The following is a 7,853-nucleotide window of genomic DNA, read 5'->3' as shown; positions in this document are numbered from 1 at the left end:
CTTCCATTTTTCATCTCGGGTACAGGTACAGCGATTGTACCGAGTTGCTTGCATGGTTCTAGCGCTGTACATGGTGACAGACATACAATTTTCGAAGTACAACGCAAGTACAGCTGTATGTCTGTCATAAGTATAAGGGACTATCCACATACAACGTGGACAGAAAAAGTACGATTTCAGACATCCCTCTCCCCCTCCGTGGACAAGCATGGACATTTTATATACACCTCCCCCTGTCCCTCTGTTGTCCACGAGAACATTTCTCCATTTCTTAAGGTGGCCGAACACTGTTTGCCCGGAGGTCAAATATTTGATATATTTTGACAGATAAAGTTTGATTTGATATTTGTACAAACACTATTTTGTTTGCCACTCTTAAATATTCAACAGTGTTAAACAATGTCAAACACCGAACATGGATAAAATCGACTGAAATATTCAAGGTAACCTAACCATGTACCGACAGGTTCGAAGAACAGACTAAAAAAGTATTCGAGGCATCCAAAAATTGAATATTTGCTTGTTGTGTTTTGTGTAGCATATATTTGATCAGTACACGTCGACCAAATTTTATCTGTCAAAAAGAGTCAAATATTTGGCTTCGGTCAAACAGTGTATGAGCACCATTAGAAAAATATCCGGAAAAATAGTTGAATTCTCGCATAATTTTTGAAAAGGTCCAATGTAACATTTTCGTCAACTCGAGAAAAACTCATTTTGTTTACATTTGTTACATAGGACCTTTTCAAAAGTTACACGAGAATTGTCCCTAAATTCAATCTTATGTTTGTTTCATGTCTCTATCGTATGTTTTTACATTATAAAAATGTGAATTTAATTATTAGTAGCGGTTTCTTCTCCTATTTCCATTCACGTTGTGATCACGTTATAAAACATTATACTTACGTTATAGCAAAACATCACATGTGAATCTAATCCATGACATTTTCTATCACAAACTGTATTGTAAGTGTGTTTGAATATTTTAACGATTTTTAAAATAAATCGAATGTGACCGATAGAAAAACGAATTAAATGATTTGAACGAAAGGTTATATGATGTTTCTTGGTGTATTTCATTAACGTAACTGACATGTTTGATCTCTTAAAAGTTAAACGTCAACTGAAAAAAGTAATATAAGTTTGTCGTAAAGTAGAAAAAATGAAATATAGAAAATCAATATTTATTGCTGTCTCCTTGTTAGAAAATACGTGCATGTGATTTTCAACATGGCTTAGTTTATAACAGCTTGGTCTCGTTCATAAATTGGAAAACAGCGATACGCCAGCTAACTTCAATGGAGCTGATTAATCGGCCTGTTTGGAATCGCGTTATTTTATCGTTGTCATTCAATCGAGGAGTTTGGATGCTAAATTTGTTTTGAATGTGTTTGAATGCAAAATTTTGCGTGTTTATTCCACCCGAAAAACCATTACCATTTTTGCTTCATAGAAATGGAACATGGAGACCAATGTTGTTTACGTCGAATTGCGTGGCAAGGTTGTCACATTTGCTCAACTCGATTGGACTTGAGCTTGAACAGAATGCAAAATTGCGCTTTTTCCATTCAACAGAATACAACCAACAATATGTGGGGACGAATACGATCGAACTTCATTTTGAGTTTGAACACACGCGCAATGTCATGACAATGCATTGCGCTTTGGCCTGGCTATAACTAAAGCTGTGTCGGCGTTGCTCATGATAGTGTCTCGCAAGTGAATGTATTGTTCCTCGCACCGCTTTTGTTGATTGTGTAGTAAGAATTGCAGTCGTTCACTCTCTGCCTTCGCGTATATGTCGACCATAAATTGTTGGCACAGCTTACGATATCTTGAATTGGCGTTTCTTGACCATGTCAAATCACCATATGATAAACATAAAAATCCTTCGAGCGCGCCCTCTGTTTGTTTCGTCGCATGTTCATAAATATTAAATCAAAACGAGAAATGATGTTCATAACAGAGATTGGCGAGCGCTCACGAGCCGCTCATTTGAGCCGGTACGCCAGAAAAAGCGTACGATCCACGGTTCTTTAAAAATGAGCCGCGGCTTTCGAATGAACGGCTCTTATATGTACGGCTTTTGGACGAACCACGGTTCAAAAAAGACCCACGGTTCTTTTATGAGTCGTGGCTCCTTTTGAAACGCGGTTCATTTAGGAGCCGTTCATTTGAGAACCACGGTTCAAAAAGAACTGCGGTGTTTCTTTTAAGAGCCGGCTTATTGATAAAGAACCGTGAATCGTACGCTCGTTCTGACGAACCGTGGTTGCGGCAGTGCGGAAGAAATATATGTTTCCCATGATGCTTTTTAAGCGGTTTCATTTAACTGTTTGTATGTTTGTAATGAAAGGACTTGACTAGTAGGATACAGTTATTTATGTAATATGGAAATCCAAGATAGCGGAGGTTACAAAATGGCAGACAATTAATTTCGTCAAAACCCCATCAATATGGGTATCAAATGAAAGGGCTTGCCTAGCAAATCACAGTTATTTATAAAAAATGTAAATCCAAAATGGCCGCCACCCCAAAATGGCGAAATATGTTTTTTTTTTCAAAACCCCCTCAATATGGGTATCTAATGAATGGACATGACTAGTAGAACACAGTTATTTATGTAAAATGGAAATCCAAGATGGTGGCCGTAACAAAATGGCAGACAACTAATTTCGTCAAAACCCCATCAATATGGGTATCAAATGGAAGGGTTTGCCTAGTAGATCACAGTTATATATGAAAAATGTAAATCCAAGATGGCCGCCACCCCAAAATAGCGAAATACGTATTTTTTTTTCAAAACCCCCGCAATATGGGTATCTAATGAAAGGACTTGACTAGTAGGACACAGTTATTTATGTAAAATGGAAATCCAAGATGGCGGCTGTTATAAAATGACAGACTACATATTTTGCCAAACCCTTATCAATATTGGTATCAAATGAAAGGACTTGACTAGTAGAACACAGTTATTAATGAAAAATGTAAATCCAAAATAGCGACCGTTACGAAATGGCAGACAACTAATTTCGTCAAAACCCCATCAATATGGGTATCAGATGAATGGGCTTGACTAGTAAATCACAATTATTTCTGATAAATCCAACCCGCATATGGGCATTCCATTCGAAGTATTTTAAAAACGTTAGGATATAAAACGGGGACATGATGAACAATATAGGGATCAAGTGAAAGCAGTTCTAGTGATTATGAAAAAGCTCTGCATGAATTGATTTCGGAGCTAGTAAAGCGATCTACAAATCTTGTTGGCAATTTTCGATCCTCACATGATCCAAAAGCTGCTGCAACATCTATTGTAGATAAACATTTAGCGGAATCACATTTGCTGAGACTAAGCGACCCTTCGTTTTGGTGGAATGAAAAGAAATCTATCTCCTCGCGGCTCTATCTTTTTTTTTTAAATATTATGTATTCCGGCGACTTCAGTACCATGTGAGCGATTTTTTTCAAAAGCAAGACAAGTTTGCAGGGGAAGATGTAGTAGACTTTCATCAGAAAACATTGAAAATAAAATGTTTATAAATAAAAAAAATAATAAAGATCATTGTGATGGAAATATATCAGAGAAAACCTTCAGTAAAGTAATATTTTTAATTTTCTCTGCACTGGTATTCCGAATCTTCACATATCCGAATAAACCAGTTCTTGAAAAGAGCCGTCGAGCCGCTCAAATGAGCCGGCTCTTTTCATTGAGCGCATGGCTCTGAGCCGCTCACTGAAATGAACCGTTTTGCCCATCTCTAGTTCATAATGAATTAAGTATCTGTGACGGGGTCTCGTTGGTCTAATGTTTATGCAAGAGATTTTTCGTTAAAGAACCCCTTCTGACTTGCACTGTAGTCACGCGTATTGGTGCCAAATATGCCAAAAAAAATGGTGCCAAATGTCTTAAAATTGCATGACACGTCGAGATTTACACTCATCTCAAAAATTTTTTTTGGTCAAAAATCGATTTTGCAGGCGAAAAAAACGAGCAAGCGTAAAAAAAAACTTTTTTTTTTGACAAAAAAAATCGAGATAACTGTAAATCTTGACGAGTAATGCAATCTTAAGACATTTGGCATCAAACTTTCTCTTTGAAAATCTCGATTTTCGGTGATTTTTCATTTTTCAAAAAACATCAAATTTCAACGTTTGTGACCCGTAAATGAAGCCCGAATGAGCTAATATTTTGCATAGGGTATATTATCGTGTAAATCAACGTTCCGTAGCAAGTTCGAATGAAAAATCGAGATAACTATTTTTATTGGCACCCAAAATCATACTTTTCGTTTCGTACTCCGAAAAAAAAAGTCCCAGAATGCCAATTTTTGACGAAAATTTTTTTTTTCGATATGGCACTAGATCTCGACGTTTCATGCAATTTTAAGACATTTGGCATCAATTTTTTTTCGAAAACCCCTTTACTCCCCCCTTGGGTGATTTTTCGATTTTTAAAAAAACTCAAACATTGACCGCTTTGCGCCACTCTCCCTTAAGTCCGATTGAGCTGAAATTCGGCAGAGGGTGTTTTTTCGAGGTGATGAACATTTCTTATGAGGTAACTTTTTGGAATTACAGATGACCATTTTCTTTGGCACTCTAATATATATACAGCCATTCCATGCCAAACCGATATAGTGTTTCTCAGATTTTCGTCAAAAGTGGTAATTTTGTTCATTATCGCAAATTATTAGACCCATATTTTTTTTATTTTTTTGTTGGGGTGACCATTCCCATTTTAGAATGGCCCGAAAAATCCATTTTTTCGCATTTTTGCCAAAAATGACTTTTTTCGAAAATTCATAACTTTCGAACCACTGAACCAATTCAGGCATTCGACATATTAAATTAAAGCCTATTAGTTATTTCCATCGCACTTCTAGGTGGATCGACACTATTTTCGTAACCCAAGTAATCATTCAAGACGCGTACATGTTGTTAAATTATCTTGAAATTATTGAGAAATCGATTTCTAAACACAATACTTAATAGAAAGCAATATTCACTATTTTGCCCCATTGTCACCCCTTCTAAGGGGTGAGATTGGGTCAACTTTCATTTAATCCTAGTCCAGTGAAAAGTTAATATTATTCAACAATTCCTTGAACACTTATGAGTGTTCATCATTAGAGAACATTTCTACGTAATCAGAATTGTGTTTTACTCTAATTTATGATGGTTATTCAACAAAAAGTTTGAAAACTACCTTTTTTGATCCCCCCATCGACAGTATATAGTATAGGATACAGTAACTATCTTTACTCCACGTTAAAAAGTAGGTTGGCGGCTATCCAAATAATCCTGCATTATCGACCATCAACAGGCCTGTCGCTATAAAAGGGCGGTACAACGACATTGGTGTTGGTGATATGCTTTCTAAACCAGGCCTTTTTGAGCAAATTCTCCCCGAACCATAAAAATCCCATCTCCAAAGTTGCGGGCCCAAAAACTAATGTGGAAGCTAATCACATGGGTTTCACTATTTCAGGTAATATTCCTACGCATCTATCACAATGGATAAAATTTTATTTTCCTTGAGATAAACAATTGAATAATTGTGAAATGTCACGCATTGTCAAAACGCACTATGTGCCACTTGTGCTCCTGAAATGGTTCCGATCCAAAGTAACTCTTCTTGTGATTCTACCGCTAGTCGAATCAGATAAATTTGGTAGTTGCTTTCTGAAAACATTATTCGTTTTCTAACCGCGAAGCAGATCTCATATGCTAAGGCCATCGCTTTAGCATGTAGCGGTAGCAGCGGCAGAAGCGGCAGAAACGGAAGAAGCGGTAGCGGCGGCAACGGCGATTGCGGGCAACGAGTTTTAATTTTGGTTGCGCTCATACACTAAGAGCCCCCGCAGACTGCAGACTTTCAATCGGCCGATAGTTTTGTACGATTTAGGCTAGTGCAAACACCGACCCAACTAAATCGATGCATTGTGCGTTGTATATTTTCCGTACTGATTAATCAGTCGATTAAACTATTGAATGTCAAAAAGTATGCAGTCCGCGGGGGCTTCAAGGCCACTGTTCCACGAATATCATCAGCAACGCCCAGCGGACAACCGCATCCCATCACTTTCTTGTTATCGTGCATTGACAAATTAAGGACAAAAATTTCGACATCGCGGGAACAAGAATAAATCCATTGGCGCTCTTCAAGGCCACCAATACTTTTCACAGAAGAGTTATCAAAAGTTATTACAATACGATACATTATAAAGTGATATCCGAATAATACGAAAACGTAAATGACAACACACAACAACACAATTTTCATAAAACCAAAATGTTCATAAAGAGTAAAGAGTTAACTCGGATTTTTCTACGCGGATCATTCAATTAACGCGGGTGTACATGTTGTCGTGTCTAACCAGAAACACGCCATTGAGGTTGTTGCAGCACTTTACATTGGAATATCACATCTTTATCCCTTTCCATGACGTAGAAATTGAGGGAGTGATAACTGTAGGTCTGACGTGGGAAATCATAAAAAGTGAAGAGGCTGGCTGTAAACTGCAGTGTAGCACGAAGTGCGTTTCGGACGATATCAAAAACAAACGCTTTTATTTGTGTTTATTCCGCTTTAAGCTAGAAATATATTTCGTTGTAAAAATTCATTTTCATAATAATATTTACATATTATTATGAAATATTTATATTTTTGGTTTCTTTTTGGTTTTAAATTAAATTTTCCGTAATTTTACAAATATAATGATGAAATAATAAATTTTTGATCGCACTCCTGTATACTTGCTTTTTTAATGATGGATTATATTCCGGATGTTTTTCTCATTTTTCGTAGTCAAAGCTGTGACAGTGACAGCCCTTGGTTAATAATGTGACTGTGATCTGCCCTGCAGTTTTCTCCCGCAACACAGGTAAATTTAAAAATCTCGCCTCAAAGTCAACGAGTTAAAAATACTGAATTGTTACCAACTCGGAAGCAACTCACATGAAGGGGAAATAACGAAGTGTATGCCATCAGACTCGGTTCGAGTCACTTTTGCTGGTTCCGCTCTCTTTGACTACATCATGGTGAACACAATACAATGAGGCTTCTAGTATGATTTTTGTTCGAAGGACCAAAACCTCCTACAACCCTCCCGTCGAAATATTTTTTTTTATCTGTATTATAGTGATTTTCAACTCATTTGGCTGGTTCGTCACTTTTTACTTCCATTTTTGGAATAATGTCGGGAGTGAGAATTGAACTCGTGACCTTTAGCGTGAGAGGCATGAATGTTACCACTACGCCAGATCGCCTTCACGCCCGCCGAAATATGTGGCCACTCTCAAAGTTCGGTAATATGATGTCGTTTTGTCGATGCGCACTATTACCGTGTTTCGGAAATAACGTGCATGATGGGTGCATACCCATGAGCAAGAAGTATAGGTGAAGCAGATGGTAGAGTTTGCGAGTGTAGTGTGCGTGATAGCATGCGCTGCCATAGCTACTTCTCGAATTGTGACGTTCATTTTTGTGTTTACATTCATTTGCCTTCTACATCCATGCAAAAACGCTGTTTTCAGTAAGTTTCTTATCAATTAAAAACAGATTTTTTTTTTGACGTAGGACTACGTCTAACCGGAAGATATAGGGGGTGAAATGAGAATCTAGGCACTGAACAAGTAGGAGAAAATGCAAGATTTGGAACGCTTATAACTCGAGCATTTCTCAATAGATCGCAAAGATTTTTGCATCAATTGATAGGAAATATATCTACGCATCTATCATAACGAATAACATTTCATTTTTCTTGAGATAAATAATTGAATAATTGTGAAATATCAAGCATTGTCCAAATGCATTATGTGCCCATTTTTGATTGGTCCATTTTGTG

Source organism: Toxorhynchites rutilus, chromosome 2, assembly GCF_029784135.1.
Source record: "Toxorhynchites rutilus septentrionalis strain SRP chromosome 2, ASM2978413v1, whole genome shotgun sequence".
NCBI classification, from domain to species: domain Eukaryota; kingdom Metazoa; phylum Arthropoda; class Insecta; order Diptera; family Culicidae; genus Toxorhynchites; species Toxorhynchites rutilus.
Note: the sequence above shows the minus strand (reverse complement) of the source record.